General features: G+C 48.2%; 1 non-coding gene across 1 annotated transcript; it reads right to left on the bottom strand.

Moving 5' to 3' along the window:
• Nucleotides 1-360: 360 nt before the first annotated feature.
• LOC130503066 (small nucleolar RNA R71) lies at nucleotides 361-467 on the bottom strand. Its single transcript, XR_008940626.1, has one exon. It is a non-coding gene; the product is annotated as a small nucleolar RNA R71 (small nucleolar RNA).
• Between the last annotated feature and the right edge of the window lie 7,819 nt (nucleotides 468-8,286).

The following is an 8,286-nucleotide window of genomic DNA, read 5'->3' as shown; positions in this document are numbered from 1 at the left end:
ATCGGCCAGAGAAACTTACTGCGTAATCTGCCCGCTACGCGATCTGCCATAACCCCTCCACCGTGCACAAGGCAAGACTTCGAGATCAAGCCAGCCTTGATAAGTCTAGTGCAAAGGAAGATCTTCAATGGGCTTCCTGCTGAGATACCGATGGACCACATCGAGCACTTTGAGAAGATGTGTGGTTTCACTAAAGCGAATGGAGTACCACCCGATTACATCAAGTGTACTCTGTTCCCTTTCTCTCTTGATGGGAAAGCTGCTCGCTGGCTTGATTCACTACCCACCGGATCACTCACCACTTGGGAACAAGTCCGAGAGGCTTTCTTAAGCCACTTCTACACGAAATCGAAGACGGCAGCTCTGAGACAGAAGATCGTGACCTTCAAACAGCTGGTGGACGAGCCGTTCTGTGATGCTTGGGAGCGATTCAATGTCTACCGCAGAGAATGCCCACATCACGGTTTTGAGGAAGACTATCTGCTGGGAGTGTTCTACGATGGAGTAGGCTGGGAGTACAGGAACGCTTTGAACTCAGCCAGTAAAGGAGATTTCATGACTCAGTCCACTCAAGGTGCATTCGAGTTGATTGAGAACATGGCCTCAAGCTCAGCTGACAATAACCGCGAGACTGATCGCACTCAGAAGGTGAAGAGCATCGACAACAGCAAGATTGATGAGCTCTCTGCCAAGGTCGACCAGCTGATTAAGAGTAACCAGAACCAGGTCTTCATCATGGAAGAATCCCCACAGGATAAAGCTACCGCAGAAGGCACATCAGAGGCAGATCAGTCGGCTGAGGATCAGCATGAAGTGAGTTATGTGAATGGGCAAGGATGGCAGTTCAAGAACTATCACCCGAACCCTAACGTGAGGAACAATCCCCACCTGTTCAATGCCCCTAAACCAGACGATAAAGCTCAAGGGAACCAGGGTCAGAACAGTGGATACCAAAGGCCTTATGGCAATCAGGGAAGAACCTTTGTCCTTAACCCAGCTCAGAATGCTCAGTTCCACAGCCAGAAACAGCCGGTTAATCAGCAAGCTGCACAACCGACTCAGACTGCTCCGCATGATGACATGAAGAGTCTCGCCAATATGATGAGCCAGCTGCTCCAAGGACAGCAGATCCAAGGGAAGGCACTGAACCAGGTCACAAACGACATCAACACCAGGATGAATCATATGTTCAATGACCTGAGTGTGAAGTATGACAATGTCTCAAGCCATATGAGACAGATGGATATTCAGATTGCTCAGACTGCTGAGAACGTGAAGAGACAGCAAGGAACTCTCCCTGGGAAAACAGACAAGAACCCCAAGGAGTGCAATGCAGTAGGGTTGAGGAGTGGAAAGCAACTGCCTGATCTAGACCCCAGGAGATTCACATCGGCTGAGAAAGGGAAGCAGAAGGAGTCGGATCAGCCTTCTAAAGCTGTACCCACAGATGAGGAAGACGCAGAACAACCTACTGAGACTGTTCCGCCTGAAGCAGAGCGACCCGCTGGGGTTGTTCCACCGACTGCAGCACCTTCTCCTGCTCGTCAGTATGTACCGAAAGTGCCCTACCCTGTTCCAGCTAAGGCTACACGCAAGGATAAGGAAGAGATGAAGTGCAGGAAGATGCTGGAAGACCTAACTGTCAAGCTCCCTCTGATGAGTGCGATCCAGATGATACCATCCATGCGTAGCTTCGTCAAGGGATTGATCTCTGGGAAGATATCTGATGACAGCGAGTTCATGATTGTCTCTAAGGAGTGCAGTGCGGTGCTCCAGAACAGAAGGATCAAGAAGTTGGGTGATCCGGGAAAATTTGTTCTCTCGGTTCAGATTGGCAGAACACTCTTCTCATGCTCACTCGTCGATCTAGGGTCGAGCATAAATCTCATGCCATATACTGTGGCTAAGCGCCTTGGATACACGGATTTCAAGCCTACCAGGATGTCACTAGTGTTTGCTGATCGATCTGTGAAGTCTCCAGTTGGAATCCTCGAAGATCTTCAAGTTCTGGTTGGGAATACAATTGTTCCTGCCGATTTCGTTGTTCTGGAAGTCGAGGAAGACTCCAATGATCCCCTGATCCTAGGCAGACCATTCCTCTGCACTGTTGGAGCTATCATTGATGTCCGACAAGGAAAGATCGATCTCCACCTTGGAGATATTGTGATGAAGTTTGAGATGGATCAGATGCTCAAGAAGCCGATGCTGGATGGACAAACCTTCACTGTCCAAGAAGATGGTGATCCCCTAGAGCCGCATGAAGGAATGATCGAGGAGATTCTCACCGAGGATCCACTTGAACTCGCCTTAGTCAGAGCTGAAGCCGAGCAAAGCTTAGAGAGTGTTGATGCTGATGCCTATGCCAAGTTCCTGGATTCAGCCAGGAGTATGGAGAGGATGGTGGCGAATCTAAGTCTGGGGGAGAACAGTGACTCCAGCACATCGACTGGAACAACCACGCCTCAGAACCCGACTGTTCCGGCAGCTCAGCCCGATGACTCATGGAGCGAGCTGAAAGCTCCAAAGGTAGAGCTCAAATCCCTTCCCAAGGGACTCAGGTATGCATTTCTTGGACCCAACTCCACATATCCTGTCATTGTGAATGCTGACCTGAACAATGCAGAGACTGCTCTGCTTTTGTGTGAGCTGAGAAAATATCGTAAGGCTTTAGGTTACTCTCTAGCTGACATACCTGGCATTTCACCTGATCTGTGCATGCATAGAATACACCTGGAAGATGAATCGATGACTTCTGTAGAACATCAGAGGAGGTTAAACCCGAATCTAAAAGATGTTGTAAAGAAAGAGATAATGAAACTTCTAGAAGCAGGTGTGATCTATGCGATCTCTGATAGTAAGTGGGTTAGTCCTGTGCATGTAGTACCTAAGAAAGGTGGGATCACTGTAATAACCAATGAAAAGAATGAATTGATCCCCACTAGAACAGTTACTGGTCATCGCATGTGCATTGATTTTCGTAAATTGAATGCTGCGACTCGTAAGGATCACTTCCCACTTCCTTTTATTGATCAAATGCTTGAGAGATTGGCTAACCACCCTTACTATTGCTTTTTAGATGGTTATTCAGGTTTCTTTCAGATTCCCATCCACCCAGATGATCAGGAGAAGACGACGTTCACATGCCCTTATGGAACATATGCATACAGGAGGATGCCCTTCGGCTTGTGCAATGCTCCAGCGACCTTCCAGCGATGCATGATGTCGATTTTTACTGATCTGATCGAAGACATAATGGAGGTTTTCATGGACGATTTCAGCGTCTATGGAAGCTCCTTTCATGTCTGTTTGTCAAATTTGTGCAGGGTACTGAAGCGATGCGAGGAGAAGCATTTGGTGCTGAACTGGGAGAAATGCCACTTCATGGTGAGAGATGGGATTGTTCTGGGACACAAGATATCCGAGAAAGGCATTGAGGTGGACAAGGCAAAGATCGAGGTCATGATGAGTCTGCAACCACCAACTTCAGTGAAGGGAATCAGGAGTTTCCTGGGACACGCTGGTTTCTACAGGAGGTTCATCCAAGACTTCTCTAAGATCGCGAGACCACTCACTCGGTTGCTCTGCAAGGAAGCTCAGTTTGCCTTTGACAGTGACTGCTTAGCCGCATTCCACACGATCAAGGGAGCTCTAGTCAGTGCACCAGTTGTCCAACCTCCAGACTGGGATCTCCCTTTTGAGATCATGACAGATGCAAGTGATTTTGCAGTGGGAGCAGTCCTTGGACAGCGTAAAGACAAGAAGCTTCACGTGATCTACTATGCAAGCAGAACTTTAGATGAAGCTCAATGCCGATACGCAACCACAGAGAAGGAGCTCCTTGCCATCGTGTTCGCTTTTGAGAAGTTCAGATCCTATCTGGTTGGATCAAAGGTGATTGTGCACACAGACCACGCGGCTCTCAAGTACCTGCTCACGAAGAAGGATGCTAAACCGCGGCTCTTAAGATGGATCCTCTTGCTCCAAGAGTTTGATCTAGAGATAAGAGACAAGAAGGGGGTTGATAATGGAGTGGCAGATCATCTCTCCAGGATGAAAGTGTCAGATGAGACAGTTCTTGATGTGGAACAACCGATGGAGTACGTCAATGCGATTGGTCTGCGCAACATGGAGCAGTCGTCACCTGCCATTAAGGACTGTTCCCGCGTAGAAGGAGCATTCGTTGCAGTGATCCAGAAGGAGTACCCGAACCTTCCATGGTTTGCTGAGATTGCCAACTTCTTGGCAGCTGAGAAAGAGCCTTTGAGGTTCACTGGGAATGAGAAGAGGAAATTTCTGAGGGAGGCAAGGCACTACTTCTGGGATGAGCCGTATCTCTATCGGCAAGGCAAGGATGGGATCTTCAGGAGATGTGTTCCGGAGGCTGATATTCCAGGGATCCTTCACCACTGCCATGGTTCCTCTTATGCTGGTCACTTTGCCACCTTCAAGACTGTTTCCAAGATCCTCCAAGCCGGTTTCTGGTGGCCCACTATGTTCAGAGATGCTCACGCCTTCATATCTCGATGCAATTCATGCCAAAGGATGGGGAGTATAAGTAAGAGAAACGAGATGCCTCAGAACTACATCTTGGAAGTTGAAGTGTTCGATTGCTGGGGGATCGATTTCATGGGACCTTTCCCAGTCTCACACAAGAATGAGTACATCCTAGTTGCTGTGGACTATGTCTCCAAGTGGGTAGAGGCGATTGCTAGTCCAACCAATGATGCGCGAGTTGTAACCAAGATGTTCACCTCCATCATCTTCCCAAGATTTGGAGTGCCTAGAGTGGTAATAAGCGATGGTGGAACACACTTTATCAACAAGTTGTTCCAAGGATTGCTGAGCAAGAATGGTGTGAAACACAAGGTTGCAACCGCCTACCATCCTCAAACAAGTGGTCAAGTGGAAGTTTCAAACAGAGAGATCAAGAACATCCTGCAGAAAACTGTCAACACCACCCGCAAGGATTGGTCCCTTAAGCTTGACGATGCTCTCTGGGCATACAGAACAGCCTACAAGACCCCTTTAGGGACCACTCCCTATCATCTGGTCTATGGCAAGGCGTGCCACCTACCTGTTGAGCTAGAGTACAAGGCGGCTTGGGCTGTCAAACTACTCAACTTCGATATCAAACCTGCCAAGGAGAGGCGAACCATTCAGATCCACGAGTTGGAGGAGATCAGGCATCTGGCCTATGAGAGTTCTAAGATCTACAAGGAAAAGACCAAGGCGTTCCACGACAGGCGGATCATCAGCAGAAGCTTTGCTCCGAACGATCAGGTTTTACTCTTCAATTCACGGGTTAAGCTGTTCCCTGGAAAGCTCAAATCTAGATGGTCTGGACCTTTCACCATTAAGGAGGTTCGCCCTATGGAGCTGTTGTGTTGCTGGACACAAGAGGAGGAGAATTTGTTGTCAATGGTCAGCGTCTCAAGCCATATCTTGCTGACACAACAATCGCTGAAGGTGTAGAGATACCCTTGAGCGATCCCCCTCAAGCCTAATCGGCTCATTGAAGTCAAGCTAGTGACAGAAAACAAGCGCTTGGTGGGAGGCAACCCACTGGTGAGTGTAAATATTGTTTTCTCTTTGTCTTTATCTTTCTAGGAACTAACTTGCAGGTTGAAAAATCAAGAAAATTCGAGATCACTCCAGGAGAGCACTCCAGCGGTTGTTCCGCCGATTGTTCCCAGGTAAGTTCTCGAAACAAAAAAAAAATAAAAAAAAAAAAAAAATAAAAGAAAAAGGGGGAAGGGGAAGCGGTTTTGATTGGTTATTAAAAACCCAAACATTCCACTTCCCCACTTCATCTCTCTCGCCGCAAACCACCTCCCCTAGAACCCTAAAAATCGCAAACTCACCTCTCTCTTTTCTCATCGATTTTGGTTCTAAACTCTTGGGATTCTCTTGAGATTGGGTTGTTTTGCAGGAATCATCTCTCCAATCAAGGTAATCACCAAGAACTCTCTCCCTTTTTGCGCATGCAAATCGCGATTTGGGAGTGATTTCTTGGATTCTCTCTTTCCTTTATGATTTGCGATTTCATCCTAGGTTGTAGCTCTTGATAGTATACTTGCTACTAGGATTGAATTCTTGATTGAGTTTCAATGGAAGAGGAACCGATTTGTTGCTTGTGATTCTTGGCCCTTGCGATTTCTACTGTTAAGATTGAGGCTTGTATAGGTTGTCTAGTAATCGATGGACTTGAGTAGAACAAGAAGATTGGATTGTTCCATCGTTTCTAGAACAACCGATGAACTGTGCTGATATTGGATTTTGTTTTGTCTTGTAGATGCCTCCAAAGATGCGGAACGCTAGAGTCACCAAGAGCACGGCTTCTCCAGCCGCGAGTGCTCCACCTGGGTACCCGTGGCCGAACAAGACTGAGGGAGCGCCCATCGACCTTAATGATCAGATGCTCCTTGACTTCAACGTCGAGGGATGGGACAAAGAGTCGGCGGCGGTTTACAACAAGCTCCTCCTAGCAGAGATCTTGCCCACGCGATTCGTGAACCAGCAAACACTAGGCGATCTAGGCCTTGACACTGAGGTGTTCGACACGATGCAGGCTATGGGAATCATGCCTCTCTGCTACCAGGCTCAAGTTCTCTACCCCGACTTGGTCAGGCAAGTGCTCGCGACGTGCAAGATCACTTACCAGAACCCCAATGCGCCTTCGTATGAGAACTGCTTCTTCTCCTTCATGGCTGATGGCAAGTTCTGTTCCATCTCTCTCGACGACCTGAACTCCCTATTCGAGATTGCAGACACGCCAAAGGGGATTTCAGTGGAAAGGAAGTTCAAACCGGCAGACACCTTTTGGGATCTCATCGCAGCCGGCAAGTTCACCTCTCGCAAGGCCTATCAGTCGCAGATCCGGAACCCTGCTATCCGGATCATCGCCAAGATTGTGTCCAATGTCTTGTTCGCGAAGGAGTACACCTCCAAGATCACGAATGGAGAGCTCCAAGTTCTCTACACGGGACTTGAGGACGAGATGCGCAGAGAGAACATCACCCCGATCCAGGAAGTCAAGACCAACCCAGGGTATCATCTCATCTCCATGTTCGCTGAACGCAGAGACACACTGGTTCGAACTGATGATAAGAAGGATCGTTGCGGCAGTCTGCTCACTCCCTTGTTCCAGCACTTCAACGTCAACCTCAGCTCTTACACGGTCGTCTCTGCGATTGAGTACATCGATACTCCTTACCTGATCGCATGCCACATCCTGCGCGACGAGACCACCTACAAGTTCCAGGACAAAGAAGGGAACCCTCTGTACTGCAAGCTCCCTATGCCTGGGTTCACAGACTTCTTATCCTTGGAGAACATTGTGTTCTCACCCGCTGAGGAGCACCTCTGCGATGATCCGAAGGCACCGGTTCAGCACGATGATGAAGACATGGATGATGTGGAGCATGTGACTCCACCGGCTGATGGTGAGTATGACTTGGAGGACTTCACCGATGTGACTGATGATCACGCCTACAGACGCTGGATGGTTGATTCCCAGAAGAAGAACAACAGCCTCATGAAGAGGATACTCAGGGCAATCACAGGCGGCTGCATTGGAGCGCAGGAGGAGCGTACGCCGCAGAGAACAAGGCGCCCAGGCAAGGAACACGCGGGGACACGACTGGAGCAGAGAGACTGCCGAGGAACAGGAGGACAGCTGGTCACTCCGGTAGCGGCGATTCAGACTGAGTCCGAAAGGACTATTTCTATCCCTTGTCTTATCCATCTGAACTATTTATTCCTCTGATTTATTTTCACAACCAGGGATGGTGTGAACTAAGTCTGGGGGAGCGATTGTACTATATTCGCTTGTGTGCTTTTTGAGTCAGTCCTTGTGTCATTTTTATGTTTTTATCGAGTCAGTTTTTAGGATCGAGTCAGTCAAAACTATTGTGGGAATCAGGACCTTATTTGTGATGCTCTTTAACCACCTCGTGCTTTAACCTTCTTATTCAGTGACCTTAGCAGTGATGAAAGACCCACACATGGACCTGGAACACCCTGACTTATCTCATTTGACACTCCAGAAGTTCTATACCGATCAGGTTACATTGGGCAGACTTAACTCCACTTTATCTGAACCTAATCTGGACTCTAATTCTTCTTGTCATGGGCACTAGATCAGGGTAGAATGAGAACTACACTCAGGACTTCTTATCCGATTTTTATCCCTCTTGCTGTTCCTGAGTGGCTAGCTCATCTTTAGCTAGTTCCCACCTTGAACCCTGACCTTTAATTCCACCCTCATGCATTTGCTTTTCTAGTACT

This window comes from Raphanus sativus, unplaced genomic scaffold, assembly GCF_000801105.2.
Source record: "Raphanus sativus cultivar WK10039 unplaced genomic scaffold, ASM80110v3 Scaffold0781, whole genome shotgun sequence".
NCBI lineage: Eukaryota > Viridiplantae > Streptophyta > Magnoliopsida > Brassicales > Brassicaceae > Raphanus > Raphanus sativus.
This window is presented reverse-complemented; position numbering and strand designations above follow the sequence as displayed.